Genomic DNA, 21,563 nt, shown 5'->3' on the forward strand with positions numbered 1-21,563 from the left:
TTGAGCTGAGAGTTCAAGGATAAACAGGCATTGAGTAGATAAAGCCAGGTATTTTTGATGAATAGACATTGGCAGGTTGAGCTCAGAATGTGGATCTCCATCATTAGATTAACAGGAAATAATTGCTAGAATTTAAACATAAGTAATAGTAAAGTTTTTTATTTTCAGAAAGAATACTCTGAGTGAAATGTTGAGAATAGTCAGAGTATCTGCAGCCAACCTGGTTAGAATGCTATAGATTCAGTCTATATAAGAGATGGCTATTGCTTGGACTTTGGTGGAGATAACAGAAGTGAGGATTCAGAAGGTAAAATCTAAAATTTTGTGATAGGGTGAAGTGGGAAAAGGTGAGTGAGAGAGAAGAGCCAAGAATGATAGCTGGTTTCCAACTTTTTCAGCAGAAGCTCTTGTTTCTGTTCTTTGAGATGGACAGTGCTGGAATCGGACTAGGATTTTTCTTGGAGGAGGCTGAGCTCATAAATGTGTTCTTTTGGACATATTTAAACACATTCTCAAAGATCCGAGTCTGATGAGGGACATAGATAAACCTACACGTACAGTAAAATGCCACAGATGCTACAATGGAGGTGTGTGAGGGGTGTGTGCTCACAGAACAGGAATGAAAAGCTTATTCTCCAGGCGTGGACAAGGCCTTTAGTGAGAGTAGCACCTGATCTAGGATTTCAAGGGTAAGCTGGAGCTTTCCAGGTGGATAAATGGGTATAGGGTTAAGGATGTAAAAGAAGACTTAAAAGGCTGTGAAAACAGTGCACGTTGTGCAATAAAAAGAATACAGAAATGGAACTACTTGATGTGTTCCAAAATTATGACACGTTCCACACGTCTGAAGGAGTTTTGAAGGAATAGCAGGATATGAGGCTGAACATGTATGAGATATTAAAGTCTTTAAATTTGTGATGACTATGATTTATATCCAAACTGCTCTGCTTTTTAGGGTGAAAGTGAAAGCTATAAGTAATTTTGACAAGATAGTCAGTGTGAACTGAGACTGTCTGGGGAAAACTGGGATGTGAAGCTACTCTACACTCTGAAAGTGACTGATTCCCAGAAGCCGTGGGGAGCTGTCGGAGATCTTTTAAGCAGGGCAGGGAAGCAACTGGATGAAAATTTTAGGAAGGTCACGTCACTGAGATAGCTCTGTGCAGGTGGATACAGAATTGGCTTGGTCCTTTTAAGATCTAAATGATTATTATATAAATAAACCTTATTTATCATGTGGCTATCACATACTTTCTCAGGTTCTATTTATTGTGATGCAACCAAAATTAACACTTGTTTAGGCCGGGTGTGGTGGCTCATGCCTGTAATCCCAGCACTTAGGGAGGCTGAGGTGGGTGGATCACGTGAGGTCAGGAATTCGAGACTAGCCTGGCCAACATGGTGAAACCCCATCTCTACTAAAACTACGAAAATTAGCCAGGTGTGGTGGCAGGTGCCTGTAGTCCCAGCTACTTGGGAGGCTGAGGCAGAACAATTGCTTGAACCCGGGAGGCAGATATTGCAGTGAGCCAAGATAGCACCACTGCACTCCAGCCTGGGCAACAGAGTGAGACTTTCTCTCCAAAAACAAAACAAAACAAAACAAAAAAACTTGTTTAAAGTGGCAAGATCATTTATTAAGGCATTTGAACATTAAGAACAAATGTGTATGTAAACTTGCATAAATCTTAGTCAGATATCTGGAGAGGACAACACAGTTTTAACCTACTTTGGGGTTCTATAGCCATCTGCCACTCTCCATTGTGGTCCAGGCTAATCTATGTTTTCTAGTCCTTCTTCATAAGCACCTTTTGCCTAGTTGTAGGGAAAGCTTTCATATGTCTTGAATACCTGTGATTCTTACCCTATTGTTCTCTCCATATCTGCCTTCTACCACTATTCTGGTATATCGTAGCATCACAATGATGCTGTTTTGCTCTATGTGTTAGCCAGAGGCTGGGGAGGGTAGAAAGGACTGCCAAGCAGAGAAAGAAACATGAACCAGAACCAGCTAATACAGGATGGGAGAGTACATGTGCCATTATCAAACACACAGAGGAGTGAATAAGAAGCAAAGGTAACAGATATTAAGAACTAAGCTTTGGAGATATTGATATACTTTGAGTCCAGAGAAGGAGCTAAGATGAGAAGCTGGGGGAGTCCATGTTGTGGAAAAGGGCATAGTTGGGTTGGCGTGTGCATTCACTCTCAGTTTCTGCCCTGACAGAATGTTTGCACGTTTTTGCAATTCCTTAAATTCTTCAATTTCATTCAAACTGTGTCCCTCAGTCAAGGTGCCTCCAGGAACCTTGGCCACCCCCTTGATTGCGCCATGAAAACATCCCCCCTTTTACCTTTCCCAGCTGTTTTCTCCCAGTAACTCTACTCTTTATTGCCTCTCTCACCCCTGATCTATCATCTCTATTGCTCTAGTCTATCAATTGCCAAGTCTATATTTAACCACAGGTAAGCACCTCTTCTAATTGATAGTCATTTAAAAAAGCATTTTGCAGCATTTCTATACCATGCCTTATAATTGTTACGCAATTTGTTTTTCATGCCTCTCAAAGGACGAATCCTATTTTCCATGATAGCATATTTTACTATCCCCACAAAAAGAGAATGAAGCAATTTGATTTGAACATTTAGAAGCTTTTCCTTCTTCTTAAAATTCCCCAGTATCATTACCATTAATTTAATTACTCTACCTTTCTTGTTTCAAAAAAAAAAAAAAAGAGAGAAAGAGGTATTTTCCATTCTAAAGTTTAGTCACCTGCTTGTGCTTTAGCTACTCTAGACCTACATCCACCAAACATTCTCCTTTTTTTCTAGTAAATCTTAAACTTTGCCTTTCCCCTGGCTCTGTACCAAGGTGTTCGAGTTTTCTCCCTCCTTTCCTCTGTACACAGGCACAAAAACTTCCCTTGATTTCAGCAAGCTTCCCTTTGAGGTCATCACTTTTTCTTTCCCTTTAACCACCTGCTTTCTTACAACAGTTTTACATAATGTCTTCTCTTTTCTCTCCTTAGAAAATCAACATAACAGAAATATTTTCCCTTCTAGCATGCTCCTCATTTTAACTGCACGTTCTCATTATATCAGCAAGTAAGATTGTTCATATCTTTTCCGTTTGTTCTTCCCATGTTTTCAGGGCTTTGGCGTCTCTCCTCACTGAAGTGGGAATTGTCATGATAAAATATGACAATATAGATAGCATTTGAGTTAAAGAGGAAGGAAACATATGGGTAGTTGACAACACACATATGTCACTTACACCAGGACCACACTGGAGAAGCCAGTTCTGTCAACTACGGTCACTGGTTTTATACAAGATCAAGCTAATTCTTTTTTAAGTGGGTTTGGGAAATGACTTTGAGCAAATGTATTTATTCTCAGTATATTTTCAACAGATAGTTTTGTTCCAAAAAATAATCTCGTGGCTGTTCTTCTAGACAAAGCAGAATCACCAATAGGTATTTGAAGGTCTGATCTGCCCACGGCATAAGCATACAGCTGTTGGGCCAACAGGTCTGTAGTTAGTAAATGAGGCAAAGGTCAACTGAAATGTCTTTTATGTAGTATCTAAGTCTGGAAAGAACCTGGACAGAACAAAGAAGACCCGTTAGCACAGCAGCAATCCCAAGTAGGGATGAGTCCAAGGGCTCCTGACTTATTCCCTGAGACGCTAAGGCTCAACTTCTGTACTTATTTTTCTTCTTATTTGAAAAGCCTCAGTGACTTGTCATTCTCTGTTTTTAATCTTTTGCCACAGGGGAGAAGCTCCTTTAAAATATATATATATATATAAAATATATATATATATACACACACACACACATATATAATTTTTGAGGAAAAAATATATATACACATATTTTTGAGGAAAAAATATAATACATATGTATTTTTTGAGGAAAAATATGTATACATATATATTTTTTGAGGAAAAGTATGTATACATATATATTTTTTGAGGAAAAAGTATGTATACATATATATTTTTTGAGGAAAAAGTATATATACATATATATTTTTTGAGATGGAGTTATAATTGTTACTTGATTTGTTTTTCATGCCTCTCAAAGGCACCTAATCTGCCTGAAGTGTAATTTTAATACCTTTAATACTCTTCAAGCAATGCTTTAGAGATTCAGATCACTTTCTTGATGTGAGGTCATCTGCAGCGTGTGGCTTCTGTGGTCACCACAGAGGCAAAAGATGGTGGAGGAGGCATAACTGCTTCAGCTCAGAAATGACACTTTATTTCTTTGTTCCTTTTGTGGGAATCAATCTCATGGCCCTACCTGGAAGAAAGACAGCGTAAACAATTGTTCTGTTTTTCTTTCTTTTTTTTTTTTTGAGACAGAGTCTCGCTCCATCACCCAGGCTGGAGTGCAGTGGCGTGATCTTTGTCACTACAACTTCTGCCTCCCAGGTTCAAACAATTCTCCTGCCTCAGCCTCACAAGTAGCTGGGGTTACAGGTGCCAGCCACCACGCCCAGCTAGTTTTTGTATTTTTTGTGTGTGTGTGTGTGTGTGTTTCTATTTTTATTTGTTTCAAGGAATTTAACATTTTTAAAACTTTTTTCATTTTTAAAAATATGGATCACTTCATGAATTTGCACGTCTCCTTGCAGGGGTCATGCTAATCTTCTCTATCATTTCCACTTTAGGATATTGCCACGGTTTCTACGGGACTGAACAAAGGGGGACCCACACAGGAATGAAAACTTAAAACAGAAGTAAGTATTTTAAAGGAAGGGGCCAGGGGAAGAAGAAGAGCACTCGCAGCTTCAGGTGAGCATGAACAGCACCTGAGCTTCCACAGCCCTTCCTATTTGTTGAGTAGAATGAGCAGGGAGGAGGAGGTAATGATTGCTCAGCTGCTTAATTGATCACAGGTTCATATTATTACTAAGAGGCTTCAGATGTGCCCTGTAGCTAATCACAAGAAACACTTGTGCCTGGGTCGTGACTGCCTCAGCATTCCTTCTGGGCGGTAGACGCAGTTTGTCAGTTTACCAGTTTGCCAATGTTTTGCTTTTCTAAGAACAGTTTGCTGTTTACTCATATACCCTCCAGTGGTATACTGAGTTGATCACAACCCTCACTTTCTGCAGCAGCCACTAAGGAAGGCACAGAGGGACTTCCTTTCGGCCTGAAACAGTATCTGTGCTGCCAAAGTGAGTATGGAATTTTAAATTTTCATTCTTAATCTCTTCCTTCACCCACTGGTCATTCAGGAGCATGTTGTTTAATTTCCATGTATTTGTATAGTTTCAAATGTTCCTCTTGTTACTGCTTTCTAGTTTTGTTGCACTGTGGTCAGATAAGATACCTGGTATGATTTTGATTTTTAAAACATTGTAGAGACATGTTTTGTGTCTTTTTTTTTTTTTATTTTAGTATTTGTTGATCATTCTTGGGTGTTTCGCGGAGACGGGGATGTGGCAGGGTCATAGGATAATAGTGGAGAGAAGGTGAGCAGATAAACACGTGAACAAAGGTCTCTGGTTTTCCTAGGCAGAGGTCCCTGCGGCCTTCGGCAGTGTTTGTGTCCCTGGGTACTTGAGATTAGGGAGTGGTGATGACTCTTAAGGAGCATGCTGCCTTCAAGCATCTGTTTAACAAAGCACATCTTGCACCGCCCTTAATCCATTTAACACTGAGTGGACACAGCACACGTTTCAGAGAGCACGGGGTTGGGGGTAAGGTTATAGATTAGCAGCATCCCAAGGCAGAAGAATTTTTCTTAGTACAGAACAAAATGGAGTCTCCTATGTCTACTTCTTTCTACACAGACACAGTAACAATCTGATCTCTCTTTCTTTTCCCCACATTTCCCCCTTTTCTTTTCTCCCCCTTTTCTTTTTGACAAAACTGCCATCGTCATCATGGCCCGTTCTCCATGGTCGCCGTCTCTTCGGAGCTGTTGGGTACACCTGCAGAAAGGCTGTCACTTCACACTTGGAAGATTGCACAGCGGCCAGGCAGAGGCACTCCTCACTTCCCAGACGGGGTGGCGGCGGGACAGAGGTGCTCCTCACTTCCCAGACAGGGCAGCCGGGCAGAGGCTGTAATCTTAGCACTTTGGGAGGCCAAGGCAGGTGGCTGGGAGGTGGAGGTTGTAGCAAGCCGAGATCACGCCACTGTACTCCAGCCTGGGCAACATTGAGCACTGAGTGAGCGAGACTCCGTCTGCAATCCCAGCACCTCAGGAGGCCGAGGCGGGCAGACCACTCGAGGTCAGGAGCTGGAGACCAGCCCAGTCAACACCGCGAAATCCCGTCTCCACCAAAAATACAAAAACCAGTCAGGCGTGGCGGCGCGTGCCTGCAATCCCAGGCACTTGGCAGGCCGAGGCAGGAGAATCACAGGAGCCCGAGGCAGGGAGGTTGCAGCGAGCTGAGATCACGGCAGTACAGTCCAGCCTCGGCAACAGAGGGAGACCAAAGAAAGAAAGAGGGGGAGGGGGAGTTTTTGTATTTTTAGTAGAGAGGGGGTTTCACTATGTTGGCCAGGCTTGTCTTGAACTCCTGACCTCAGGTGATCCGCCTGCCTCAGCCTCCCAAAGTGCTGGGATTACAGACGTGAGCCACTGGGCCCAGGCTAGAAATTCTATTTTATTGTATATATTTAAGGTACGCAGCATGACGTTACAGGATACATACAGACAGTAAAATGGTTGCCATCGTGAGGCAAATTAACACATCTACCATCTCAGATAATTACACCTAATTTTTTGTGTGTGGCAAGAGCAGCTAAAATCTACTCATTTAGCAGGAATCCCACATACCATACAATTTTAACTCTAGCCTCATCTTGTGCCATAGATCTCTAGACTCTCTCATCCTAGTAGCTGCTACTTTATATCCTCTGACCTACGTGTCCCTATTTCCTCCTCACTACCCTGTCCACTGTTTTATTCTCTGTCTCTGTGTATTTGACTTTTTTAAAAAGAAAGATCCCACTTAGAAGTAAAATCATGCAGTATTTTTCTTTCTGTGGCTGGCTTATTTTACTTAGCGTAATCCTTAGCGTATACTTTCTCTCTTCTCTTTACTGCCTCTCCTGTGAAGAAAGGCCTCCTGTAACTTGCAGTAAAAGATTTTAAGAGTATCATTAAGAAAATTTGTTATTGCCTCCAAAAAGTTTAGGATATCAGGGTACTAAGACTCCTAGAACTATAAAAGGTTGATTTCTTATTCTATTTTACTAAAGGTTATTCAAATAATTAAAGTAGCTGGGAAGAAGTTTTTGGTGAAAAACCCCAATTCACTTATCTCCTGTAGATAATAGTTTTGTCATTTATCTTAAAACGTTACAGAACTCATTCAATACATTCCAATTGCTTTTTCTTCCTAGCAAGATATCATAACACTGGCTTTTTTTTTTTTGGATGGGAACCCCTTTGATGATCACCCTGTGTACACTTTTCATTTAGAAAATAATTCATTGAAAACATTTTCTACGGTCAGGCCCAGCGCTGCTCTTCTTTCTGTGTTCTTATACTAGGAGAATTTGCCAACTCCCCAAATTTCAAATTCCATGGCCACCTAAGAATATGATCCTAACCTTCATATTTTAGATAATTCGCACTTTTATGTAATTTTTTTCCCCATAGGATCAATATATGTAAAATGAGACACTATTCTTCCTTGATTAGTGGGGATTACAAAATGATAAATTGTGATTCTTAATGAGAACATTGATTGAAACCTTTTAGTAAAGATATTTATTAAAAATATTTACTCCTGGCTGGGTGCAGTGGCTCACACCTGCAATGCCAATACTCTGGGACACCTGGGTGAGGGGATCACTTGAGGCCATGGAGTTCCAGACCATCATGATGAGACCCTGTCTCTACAAAATAAAGATAAAAATAATTAGCCAGGCATGGTGGAGCGTGCCTGTAGTCCTAACTACATGGGAGGCTGAGGCAGGAGAAACACTTGAGCCCAGGAGTTCTATGATCACACCACTGCACTTCAGTCTGGGCAAGAGAATGAGACCCTATCTCTAAAATAAATAAAATAAGATACAATAAAATAAAACTATTTACTCCTATAACAAAGGATAGTTTTGTTCCATGTGGACAGCGGGAAGGTCTGAGATAAGTTAGTGCTGAGGTTTGGCTGTGTAGCCCCCAGTCTCCTGTACCCTGAAGCTGTATCAGGTCCACACCCTACTGAATGCAGCCTGTGTGAAGTGGGTTTGCCAGGGTGAGAAGTAGCATCGTGTTACCAAACCACCTTTTAGAATAAAATGCTCCAATATTAGGTAGAGAGACTGCTTAGAAAGTCAGAGCATTTTTCCCAAGGTTACTTCTCTATTATTAGAAAATAAAAAATTAAAAAAAAAACTCTTGCACATTTGCACCAGATTGAAAGTTAATAGAAAGTTCATCCTCCAGACGTCTCTTTAGGTGAATCTGCCATATATGCTCCAAATTAGATTCTCTCTTCAATTTCCTTGTCTCTTCTAAGGATATTACCATTTTTCCAATTACTTTCACTCAAAACCTTGGAGTTCTCTGTGACAGATCTCTCTCCTTTACTCACTCTGTCAAAAATTAAAAATTTCTTGCAATTCCCCCTGACACCTTCCAAATCCCAGCCTGCAATGATTCATTTTCATGCCACTCAGCAAACCACTTGACTGGATTTCAAGAATGTTGTTCCCACACCACAATTCTTCTCTAATTATGGCACCAAATAAGAATCTCTCAAGGAACATGTCACGCCTCAGCTGAAAATCCAAATTGTGTCTCTGTAACATTTTGAAAACAAAACCCTCCTTTCAAAGGTCCACATGCTGTCCATTGGTCCTTATTTTCCATCTTATTTCTCACTGTTTTCCAAAGTGAATGTGAGGTCATATCACTCTGATATGACCACTATCTTTATTCTCCTTGAATTCAGCGTTTTCTTTTTTTCATTAAATTCACTTACTCTGATTTTATCTCATTTCAAATTTGAAGCTTAGACAACTAGCCAGGTTTTCAACAGTCTCTCATGGCTTCCAACTCTGATATTAACCCCAGCCCAGCTCTCAATAGGCATTAAATTATACCCTTAAGATAGTGCTAGTATTAAGATAGTGAAGATATTAAGATAGTGAAAAGGTTGCCTGAGCACATGTACTATAACCTGGGATCCGCTGGATTCTGGAGGTTTCAGACCCTTGTATCTTACTTGCTCAAGAGGTGACCTTCCTCTTGAGCCCTATCCGTTGTTTCTGAAACCGCAGCCTGTTCCTTCTCTTTACTAAATTTGATCACATCTAAAAATAAAATTCCTTTGAGTTCCTCCTTCTCATCCCAGCTTCTGAGCCTAATCTAGAAACATGATTTTACCCTACAACTGTGTCTGATGTGAACTATTTTGGGCATAATTAGTCAATAGGACGGTATGATTGTTTTCCTGTAACCGACCTAGGCTGAAGTCTTTTGAACAAACTGGATACATTGAAAACAAGACAAAACAAAACCCTAGTATATTAAAGTCTGAAGCAACACATCAAAATGAGATGAAGTCAGATTAAGTGTGGTTTCCTAATTCAATTTAGATACTAAGTCCAAGGCTAAAATTTAAGACTGAAATCTTGGTATAATTCCTTTAACATAAATCTTGTACATTGGTAAACTCTTTGCTTTTTGTGTTTGTTTTTGAAAGCAAGAAGCGTCCATTTTCCATGTATGTGTCTTCGTAAGTTCCGGCACAGAGTGTACTACCTTTTCACTATTTTATATTTTTATATTATTTATCTAAGATGGATGTTGTTAATCTGTAGCCTGCAAACAAATTCTGGCTATCTGATTGTTTTTGTAAATAAATTTTATTGGAACACAGCCATACCCATTTAATTACATAATATTGTTTACATATTGTCTGTGGCTGCTTACCCTGGATTGCACAGTTGAGTAGATGTGACAGGGCTGATGTGGTTGCAAAGTCTAAAATTTTTTCCATCTAGTTCTTTAGAGAAAAGTTTGTCTACCCCAGATTTAAGAAGACACTATGACAAAAAGAATCCGTATACCTTTGGCCTTCTGAAATTGAAATGATATGCATCACGAGGCAACAGTTTTGAGTTGGCAAGTGTAAAATGAGTAACAGTGCAAATAATCACTTGGGAACCAAGTCAAATCTTTCCTCCTCCATCAGGTTTTCCTTCCTATCCCCACAAAGTTAATTGCCCCCCTCCTTTGTGCTACAACATGTTGTTGTAACAATGAAAACATTAATGATTGTTGATGTATTTGGCTTCCTAATTAAATTATGATCTTTACAGGGGCGAGGAGCATATTATATTTATCTTGACTCACTCTAATGCCTACAGTTGTGGTGTGTATGAGCTCAATAATTTCTCATTGCTAGAAAAGATGAGTGGATGGTTTTTGTAAGTAAGAAATTGCAGTCCAGTGAAAAACAGCTTTTAGCATTTCTACTTATTTTATTCCCTTGGAATTAATACTTACTTTATTCTCTCAGAACTTTGAGAAATATTCTCAATAAATGGGCTAACCATGCAGGGTTAGAGATGATGATGCAATCTTACTTTTTAAATTTTTTTTAGAGACAAGGTCTTGCTCTGTCACCCAGGCTGAAATGCAGTGGCTTAATCCTAACCCACTGCAGCCTCAAACCCCTGATCTCATGTGATCCTTCTGCCTCAGCCTTCCAAGAAGCTAGGATTATAGGCACACACCACCATGCCTCACTAGTTTCATTTTTTTATTTGTATTTTTTTGTAGAGACAAGGTCTTGCTACATTGCCCAGGCTTATCTCGAATTCCTGCTCTAAAGCAATCCTCCTGCTTCAGCCTCTCAAGGTGCTGGGATTATAGATGTTAGCCACCATGCCTGGCCATACAACCTTATTTACAGACATTACCTGAAGAGAAGACACAGGTTGAAATCACTAACAGTTTTGTAATAAAAGGTTTTAAAAGGCTTGTAGATAACTTTAGTTAATTTAATACAGGATATTGGTAGGATATACCTGTCCTACTTTGAAAATAGCAATTTGTCTTTTTGTCAAGCAGGTCGACTGTAAATATCAAAAGCAAATTACTGATTGGGATAAATATTGTTCAAGCCTAACTGTAGAAACCTAATGTTCCTATAAATTGGGCCATGTGTCCAATCCCAGTCACTTTCCATTTGTTTACTTGTCTATTTCTTTATTTATTTAACCATCAAGGATGGATTATGTACCCTATATCAGGGACTGGATTATGTGCATTTACTTACAAAATTATCCAAAAACTCTGAGAACTAAATGTGCTTAGTTTTTGTTTTTAGGTTGGAAACCCTTATAAAATATATGATTTCCTGCAGGTGTAGTGGCTAGAGAGAGATCAGATGTTACTATCATCACGTGGTTTTTGCTATCACTGTCCATCAAGGAAAATTCGGTTAATTCATTTAATCCTACTGGAAAGATACATGTCTCTTACTAGTCCATGCACATTACTCCTTAAACTGTAAAATCAGTATACTATTTTTCTTATCTCTGTTATAACAAATTAACACAAATTTAGTTGGTAGAAAAGACACAAATGTATTATCTCACAGTTCTGGTAGGTGGGAATGTTGGATACAGTGTGGCTCAGCAAGGTCCTTTGCTTGGAATATCATAAGGCCCAAATCAATGTTCCTTGATTCCTACATTCTTCTGGAGGGTCTGGAAATTAATCTGCTTCCAAGCTCATTGAGGTCATTGTCCGAATTCAGTTTCTTATTCTGCTAGGTCTGAGGTCCCTGTTTCCTTGTGGCTGCTGGCTGGGAGGCCATCTTCTCCTTAGGGAGGGCTGTGATCCCCTTTATTTGTCTCCTGTCTCTTTAAATGGGCACTGACCAGAAGAGTCCTCATGCTTTGATTTAACTCTCTAACTTCCTCTTCTGCTGCACCCTTCTTGCCTCCAAAGAGAGAAACATCTTTGTTTTTAAAGGCACATGTGATTAAATTGTGCCCACTTGGATAAGTCACAGAAACCTCCCTTCCTTAAGGTTCATAGCTTCAGATGACATCTGCAAAGTCCCCTTTGTTATGTAAGGTAACATTTTCACAGGTTCCAGGGATCAGGGAACATCTTTGGCATGGACATCTTTGGGGGTCATTCTGCCTACCACGTTTGGTAGGATCCCTTTCTTAAAGAATTCTTTAGACTCAGTTATATAAGCTAGAAATGGCTTGATTGTGCTGTAAGAATAAATGACCTCACAGTCTCATGGAAACATAGTTTATTTCTTGATCATGCTTCATCAAAGTTTGGTTTCTTTTCTGCTCTGCATCATCTTCTCTCTAGGACCCAAGGTGGCAAAGCTTCCTTTATCTGGAACATTGTTAGTAATCGTGGCCAAGTAAAAAGGGATAAACCTTCTGCCCAGAAATGACACGCACACATCGCTTCTCACATGTCATTGGCTGAGGCATGTCACATTTTGCATAATGCCTACCTCCCCCATGAAAGTCAAGGCAAAGAGGAAAATTTGATATTTGGTGCAAAATAATATAATCTACCCTAAAAAACAAGCTTCTTATCATTGCTAAATCTTCTGTTGAAGACTAGTATTGTCAGGCAACACCAATTCCTTACTATTAGGTGAGAATACATAGTGTTACAAAGGAATTTTATTTCTAGTACTGAGACTCTATGTAGAATATTCAGACTATTCATAGCAAACTAGTACCCACGGGATAAAACAATGAAAGAAATAGAAGGAAAGACTTCAGTAAGGACACCAAAGAAGTCAAAAGTTACAGACATGTTGCAAGTACAAACAACATGAAAATTATTTTGCTTATATTTTATGAAGTCCCAAATAAAGACAAACACAGAAAATACCAAAAAATAATTGAGAAAATGCTGACAATCCTCCAAATTAAAGACATTTTAAAATGTTAAGGATTAGAGTTGAGTTGTTCTATATGTTATCCAAATAGTCTTCTCATTTTAACTTTTGATATCAAGACAATTGCTCTAATCTCAAACAAATACTAGTTTTTCTTTACAGAGAGAAAAAAAAATCCAAAAGGAGTGACTAACATTTACTTAACACCTCCTGTGAGCCTTACGAATGGAAGGAAAAGTTTTTGTTTGCTCCTTCTGCTTTGCACCAAGCCCAGCTGGTATTATTCAAACATTATGAGATGATTACCATCAGTTACAGTCCACTTTAGTAGGGTGGTTGCAAGATTCATACCTATGTGTTTGACTGTAGGTGGCCATGAGAGGAAACCATTGAAGGGAGGAGCTACTGTGTATCTTTGTAACAGACAATTGATGTTCTGCTAGTATGTGGAAGACCTGGTTGTTGTGGAGGTTGCAAAGATAAATATGCAACTGTCTTAGACTTTAAGAAACATTTTTATCTCTACTATCTTGAAGTCTTTGGTAGTTCATGTCAATTGAGTTGCTACCATTTTGTGGATCATTGTTGTATATTTATTAACTATTATCTTTTTGTGAACATGCAGGAAAACCTGGCTCAACTGTCCCCTCTTTTGACATGCTCTCTGCCTCCCTTGTCACTCTGAGTGATGAAGACTCACATCTTCTCTGCTCCTTTAGGACCATTTGTCAGCTGCCTCAGCCTCCCAAAGTGCTGGGATTACAGGCGTGAGCCACCATCCCTGGCCAGTTGCACCCTTGTTTTTGGCATTCGGCTCTATCTTATGTAGGTCAATTTCAAAGAGTTAATCATGACCCATACTTAGTACTCCTTTTGATTTGATAGTGCCTCCAGATATGGGCCACCATCTCTGCAATTCTGCATTAATGTGGCATTTGATTCCATAAAAAAGGCAGTTGAATTTAACATTGTTATTGTTGCTATGGCTGTTTTTAAGTACAAGATATTTTGCCAGCACTAGTTGTTGATTCCAAGATTGTGCCAGAGAGCTCACACTCTGGGTTGGGCAGGGAGATATCAGTATGTATAACTTCACAAGACAGACAAAGGTGGAAGAACTCACTTGTTCATGCCTGTTGCTGTGCATGCTCATGCAGTCCATTAGTGGGAATCCTTTTCAAAAGCCTCCAGCATTTCTGTTTGTTTTTATTGAGACGGAGTCTCGCTCTGTCACCCAGGCTGGAGTACAGTGGCGTGATCTCAGCTCAACTGCTAACCTCTTCCGCCAGGTTCAAGTGATTCTCTTGCCTCAGCCTCCCCAGTAGCTGGGATTACAGGCACATGTCACCACCCCTGGCTAATTTTTGTATTTTTACTAGAGACAGAGTTTTGCCATGTTCGCTAGGCTGGTCTCGAACTCCTGACCTCAAGTGATCCACCTGCCTCGGACTCCCAAAGTGCTGGGATTACAGGCGTAAGCCACCGCGCTCAGCCCCTCCACCTTTTAAAAACAGAAAATTCAACTAGACTCCTAAAACATATTTCTAAAGGAGTAAGTTGTAAGTGTAATGTTTAAGGCAAATAAAGTTTAATGCAATTCTAGTAGCAATTTCTGAAGCTCTTTAATTAGTGGAAATAAGCTAACACTTTTCACTTGGGATAAGGTCCAAGAGTAACTTCTTTAAAGACTAAACAGTGAGAAAATAGTTCATGTATAAAAATAAAATGTCTGATTACCTATTTTAATTTGGAGTCTGTAAGAAAATCTTGATTGTAAAGGATAATTGCAGCCATAGGTGTATGATAATACTGTCATTAAAATCATTCTGATAGGGAAAACTAGGATAATGGATTTGGAGTGGTGACAAATCACAGGTCACAAAGTGCTCTGTGTCTTTTAATTCATTTTTTTCATTAATTATTGAGTGCGTATTAAGTCACAGGCACTGTTCTAGGCTCATAATATTAAAAATAATAATAAAATATGGGCCGGGCGTGGTGGCCCACACCTGTAATCCCAGCACTTTGGGAGGCCGAGGCCGGTGGATCCCCTGAGGTCAGGAGTTTGAGACCAGCCTGGCCAACATGGTGAAACCCTGTCTCTACTAAAAATACAAAAATTAGCTGGGCGTGGTGGCCCATGCCTGTAATCCCAGCTACTCAGGAGGCTGAGGCCCAAGAATTGCTTGAACCTGGGAGGTGGGGGATTGCAGCCTGGACGACAGGGTGAGACTTTGTCTCAAAAAAAAAGTTTAATAGTAAAAAAATATGGCTGTGTCTTAGAAGATTACACACTGCGGTGGGGGAGCAGGTAAATAATCAAGCAGTTATAAACCAGCATGGAAACTGATACAGTGAGGGTGATGAAAAGTCTGGGGATCGGTAGATGGAGCACCAATTCCAGGCTGTCCAGATGTGGTCTCTGGAGCACCAAACAACCAGACAGAAACCTGAAAGAGAGTTGGAGATTGGCAGCCAGTGGCATTGGAGAAGGGGAGATGGGAGGTGTCCTTGGAGAGGAAGCCATTTCAGAACAATGTGACCTTAAACGAACTGCATGTGCACACTGGGGCTGGAAATCCGAATAGGAGTTGTATCAGGAAGGGCAAGCCATAACGAGCTTTCATGCATGAAGTCGTGAGTCACGGGAAGATTTCAAACAAGAGAATGAAACAATCGGATTTGTGACTTTGACAGATCACTTTGACAGTTGAGTGAGATAGGAATCAGGAAGATAAATTAAGAGGTAATCTCTGTAGCCCAGTAAAGAAACAATAAAATCTTCAACTGAAGTTTCAGTAGTGGAAACAGAGATAAGTGATTTAAAGAATTCACATCACTTGGGGACATAGAGAAAGAATTGAATTTGGAGAAAATGAGCCAAGATTATTCCCAAAATTCTGGCTTGAGCAACTCAGTGGGTAATATTACTGTTCACCAAATAAAGGCTATAAGAAGAGATGCAAGTTTAGGGGAAGGGAAGAGAGTGTGGGTATGAAAGTAAGAAATAGATAATTTAGAATAATTTCACGTGTGTAATCATATTTAATAATTACTTGTCAATAGAGTGAATAAGGGTGACTTTCTCACTACATTTAAAATAAAATAATTAATTTTTATATGGCTCTACTAGTAAAATCGAAGTTGACATGAAATAGTCATGAAATTAGTCAACCATTTAAATCCATGCAACTTTTAAACATTTAAACCCAATGTTTGTCATGTATACACAAGTGATTCTGAATTGGCATTCATTTTCCATAGCTTTCTAAATAGATGTTGAATTGTGTTTTCACTGAATTATTTAAACTTACTTGTCTTGTGCAACACCACCACAGTGATTTTCTTGTCCTGCAACACTTATTAGAATTGATGTAGCTCAAAATCAGATTTAATTTTTGTATTTATTGCTGGATCTTGCCTGTGGCCGTTATTACTAGGATATTTTATTGGTAATTTTTTTCTTTTCTTTCTTTTTTTTTTGAGATGGAGTCTCACTCTGTCGCCCAGGCTGGAATGCAGTGGCACCATCTCGGCTCACTGCAAGCTCCACCTCCCAGGTTCACACCATTTTCCTGCCTCCGCCTCCTGAGTAGCTGGGACTACAGGCACCCGCCACCACGCCTGGCTAATTTTTTTGTATTTTTATTAGAGACGGGGTTTCACCGTGTTGGCCCGGATGGTCTCAATCTCCTGACCTCGTGATTTGCCTGCCTCGGCCTCCCAAAGTGCTGGGATTACAGGCTTGAGCCACTGTGCCCGGCCTTTAGTGGTGATCTTCTATTTTTTGTTTACGCTCTTGCTCTTCCTCTCTCTCTCTCTTTCATGTATCTGTATCTATCTCTTTTTCTCTGTCTCTCTCTATATGCATTCCATTTTTTTAACACTTCCTTAATTTCTAGTGATATATTTTTTCCTGCTGCAGTTCTGGAATCAGCCACTTCACATGAGCCCTGGCTCCTTTTGCTGGTGCGTGGTATTTAAAAACAAAGATCCAGGCACCAGCTGTGCTCATTGCTAGAGTGGCACTGCCTCTATCCCCTCTCAGTGAAGAAAGCTGGGACACACCTGTAGCTAAACTAATTCATGCATACACACACAACTATATCTGCATCTATGTATTGACATATATACTTTAAAATATGAGTCCATATTAAGACCTCTGACCACAATTCAGCACTGCAGAGTTCATTTTAGCCCTTCTCCTTTTTTATTTGTAACTTCCTTCTTCAGTAGTGAGAAACCTGGCTTTATTATTTATCGCATCTTTACTAATCTGTTCAATTCTAGTGTACAACTAAAGCAGTTTCAGAATTCTTAACCAAAACTCCTGTGAGAAACAAATTTATCAACTAGGATACAGTGTTTGTGTACTGTTCCTTTTTCCCCTTAGCCTTACAGTATCCAGTCAAAACAGCATTTTTCCAGTTAATTACATCAGTTTCTTCCTCCTGCAGCCACCTTAAGTATGATCATGTGGTTCATTTGTAATACAATTTCTTCACATTCCAGTAAATTTTAAAAATTAATGTGTAATAAAATTCACTTTTTGTGGTGTTCAGGTCTGTTGGTTTAGACAAATGCATAGAGTTGTATATCCACTGCAACACTTCAAACAATTTTTTAAAAATCTCTTGGTTTTTTATATAAAGATGAGGTTTCACTTCGTTGCTCAGGCTGGAGTACAGTCCTGCAATCATAGTTTACTGTAGCCTCAGACTCCGGGGTTCAAGCAATCCTCCTGTCTCAGCCTTCTGAGTAGCTGCAGACTACAGGTGTGTGCCATCATGCCTGGCTCAAACAAAGCAATTCTATCACCCCAAAATTTCTCCTTTGCTATTCTTTTATAGATTAACTCTTGCTTCCATCCCCCAACCCCAGCAACCACTGATTGCCTTGGGATAATTCTTCCTTTTTTAAAGATTGTCATATAAAATTGAATCATATAATATGGAGTTTTTCTGGTCTTGCTACTTAGTTCACTAGCAAAATGCATTTAAGATTCATCTTTGTAATGTAAATCGTGTGTCTATAAAGTCTAGTATAGCTGTATTAACAGTTTGCTTTTCCATTCACTAGTTGAAGGACATTGGGAGTACTTTAAAGTTTTGTCAACTATGAATAAAGCTGCTATAAATCATTGTGTAAGACTTTGCGGGAACATAGATTTTTATTTCTCTTGGTTATATAGTTAGGTTTAGTATTGCTTTTCTATAGATCCTTTGAGATTTTCTATATAAACAGTCCTGTTGTCTGTGAATTGAGAATTTTATTTTTTCATGTTCTTATCTGTATGATTTTATTTTTATTGTCTTGTTGCATTGACAAGAAATTTTAGTACAATGTAAAATAGGAGTTTAGAGAGAAGATTTCCATCCCTCATTCCCAAACTTAATAGAAAATTTTCAGTCTCACCATTAAGTATGATGTGAACTCTAACTTTTTAAAATTGTATTTTGTAGATGTCTTCATCAGATTAGGAAGTTCCCTTCTATTCCTAGGTTGCTACAGAATTTTGTTTGTTTTACCAGGAATGTTAAATTTTGTCAAGTGATGTTTTGGCATCTGTTGAAATGGTCATTTATTTTCTTCTTCAATAGTCTGTTAGCATGGTGAGTTAATTGATTGATTTTTTGAAAGTTAAAGCAGGATAGTTTAAATTTACTGTTTTTACTTTCTTACTTCCCATTCTCCTCTCAACAGATGGCTGTCTATCATCCATACCTCTCATGTCACATAGCTCTCTTGCTAAGCTAATGCTCTTCATTTTGTATAACGTTTTCAATCTTTATTTTACATGATGTCTATTAAACATGGCCACCTTCTAGAAATATACTTTCCTGGTTTTCTTTTTTTGTTTCACGGTCACTGCCCCCAATTTCCCTTGTCTTCCTAGAGATGTGTACCCCCTTGGATTTCATTTTCTTGCTTTGTCTATATATCTATTTATCTGTCTATTTTCTCTGCAAGTCTATGTTTCCAATAATCATATACACTTAGGTGACTGCCAAATATAAGTCTCCAATCTAGAACTGTCTCTGATGAGATCTGTGTCCAACACATTTACCTGCATATTATTTTGTAATCAATGTGTATTACCAAAATGACCATGTTGCTCTGCCTCAATTCTTCAAAGCCCCTTACTACTTTTAGCCTAAAAGTTATTAACCTATGAACTCTAAGCCCTACTTAACCTTTCAGATTTATGTCTTGTTTCTTCCCTAGCTATACTGTTAGCTTAATTATACGGAATATTATCTGTTTCCAGATCAAATCACATTATGCTATGTCATGACTCTGAGCCTTTGTACATATTGTTTTCTGTCTGTGTAATGCTCCTCCCTCTTTAAATTTCTTCTCATTTTTCAAAGTTTAGTCTATTTCACCCTTTGTGAGGCCTCATATCTACACCTCTCTGCACTGTTCAATGTCAGGCCACTGATGATTTACTTATCTGTGCTCTCATATCATCTATTCACAACTCACACTATTATGCTGTAATGTCGTAATTGGTTTACATGTTTTTTTTTTTCCACACCCTTCTCCCTATATATACATCTTAGCTACTGGATTTTGATAGCAAGGACTAGATACTGATCCTTTGGCACCTATAAAGGCCCTGATACATAGCTGGCAATAAATCCACATTTGTTGAATGAATAGTCTTTGTAGACAATCTTGAGTCCTAAAATTTTCACCCCTATAGGTTTAAATAAGACCTTTGTATGGTAAATTTTTGGCAGAATGTAGCCAGCAAACTAAGGTGGGAGGTTCTGGCTGTATGCTGAAAAAGAGAGAAAATGTCAGTGACAAGGTGGAGTGTTGAGGGCTAAGTCCAACCTGAAGAAACATCACATAAATCTGGGTCAGATGAGGGCTTTGTAGGAATTGAATATCACCATGCAAAAATTTTTCAGATAAAGAGGGCACCGGAAATGTGATGGGGCTCTGCCAATGGAGAACAGCGTAGAAGATGTCAACAGCATATATATGTCAATTTAAAATGACTGTTACTCAGCTAATGGCTTCCTATATCGTATGCCTCTATGACAAATTTGTGGAGGCTACGAGTATGAAATGACTCACATCCTAAGGATGAAGTACCATTTCTAATGAACCCTTGATGACTGATCATCGTAAAATCGATGCTGCATGACAATCCAACTTCCTTCTTGCAAAGGTTTTGGAGGGTCATTTCTTAAACTTTACCCCTTATGCCGGAAGACAGTTAAACTTTTGGTTTAACTTTTAAAATCTATGTTTTTAAAAAAATACGATTTAAATACAGAAGCCACTTTGGAAAGCATTTGCTTAATTAGATTAGGCTGTAGGCCAAAGACAAAATAAGGGTCAAAGATCTCAGACTGGAAAAGCAGCAAAGCGTGAATCAGCATCTTATTTATAATCACGCTTGAAAATCAAGGTCATTTTTGTTCTGGTAGTATGAAGGAAGCTCTGGTTTTCAATAAGAACTGTAGTAGAAACCTCTTAACTGTCCTCCACTTAATCTACTTTCTGGAGTAACTGACGCTTTGTGTTCCCTGTCTAAAATGTAATGACTGGGGCCACTGACATGCTGAAGCTTGTGACTATGCCCCAAAACCGGGGTTAGCAAATATGGCCCATGAAGAAAATCTGGCATACTGCCTGTTTGGCTATTATTTCATTTTCTTAAAAATTGTGATGAAATACACATGAGAGTTACCATCTTAAACATGTTAAGTATACAGTTCAGTGGTATTAAATGTATTCATAATATTGAACAACCATCACACCATTTATCTTCCACTTTTCATTTTATAAAACTGAAACTCTGCATCCATTGAATAATGACTTTCTAATGCCCCTGTCAACCACCATTCTACTTGCTGTCACTGTGATTTTGACTACTACAAAACCTCATATAAGTAGAACCATACTACAGTATTTGTCTTTTTGTGACTGGCTTATTTCAATTAGCATAGTGTCCTCAAGATTCATCCATGTTGTAGCGTGTGTCAGAATTCCCTTCCTTCTTAAGGCTGAATAATATTTCATCGTTACGTATATGCCACATTGTGTTTATTCATTCCTTCATCAACAGACACTTGGGTTTGCTTCCATGTTTTAGCTACTGTGAATAATGCTGCATGAGTATACAAATATTTCTTCAAGATGATGCTTTCAAATCTTTTGGGTACATACCCAGAAGTGGAATAACTGGATCCTATGGTAGTTGTATAACTGGATCCTATGGTAGTTGTATTTTTATTTTTTGTTTTGTTTTGTTTTTGTTCGTTTTTTTTTTTTTTTTTTTTTTTGAGATGGAGTCTTGCTCTGTTGCCCAGGCTAGAGTGCAGTGGTGCCATCTCAGCTCACTGCAAGCTCCGCCTCCCAGGTTCACGCCATTCTCCTGCCTCAGCCTCCTGAGTAGCTGGCACTGTAGGCACCTGCTACCACGCTTGATGAACTGTCATGAGTGATTTCCATAGTGGCCATATGATAACATCCTGATAAACAGTGCAGGAGGGTTTCAGTTATGCCACAGCTTTGCCAATGCTGTCATTTTCACTTTTTAAGTTTTATTTTTGATACTAGCCATCCTAGTAAGTGTGAGGTAGTATATTACTAGTAGTTTTGATTTGTATTTCTCTAATGATTAGTGATGCTAAGCATCTTTTCATGTGCTTATTGACCATTTATATATCTTCTTTGAAGAAATG

General features: G+C 39.0%; 1 long non-coding RNA gene and 1 other non-coding gene across 2 annotated transcripts in view; one reads left to right on the forward strand and one right to left on the reverse strand.

The window, feature by feature from the left end:
- The first annotated feature begins 1,960 nt into the window (after positions 1-1,960).
- Positions 1,961-21,563, forward strand: part of LOC129528988 (uncharacterized) — an 82,356-nt gene continuing 62,753 nt past the window's right edge. The window contains exons 1-3 of the long non-coding RNA XR_008674348.2: positions 1,961-2,077; positions 4,675-4,743; positions 5,122-5,184. This is a non-coding gene — a long non-coding RNA (uncharacterized lncRNA). The remainder of the gene's footprint in view (positions 2,078-4,674; positions 4,744-5,121; positions 5,185-21,563) is intronic.
- Positions 4,597-4,698, reverse strand: LOC115932244 (U6 spliceosomal RNA). The gene has a single exon (XR_004068558.1). It is a non-coding gene; the product is annotated as a U6 spliceosomal RNA (small nuclear RNA).

The sequence above is a fragment of the Gorilla gorilla genome, chromosome 1 (assembly GCF_029281585.2).
Source record: "Gorilla gorilla gorilla isolate KB3781 chromosome 1, NHGRI_mGorGor1-v2.1_pri, whole genome shotgun sequence".
NCBI lineage: Eukaryota > Metazoa > Chordata > Mammalia > Primates > Hominidae > Gorilla > Gorilla gorilla.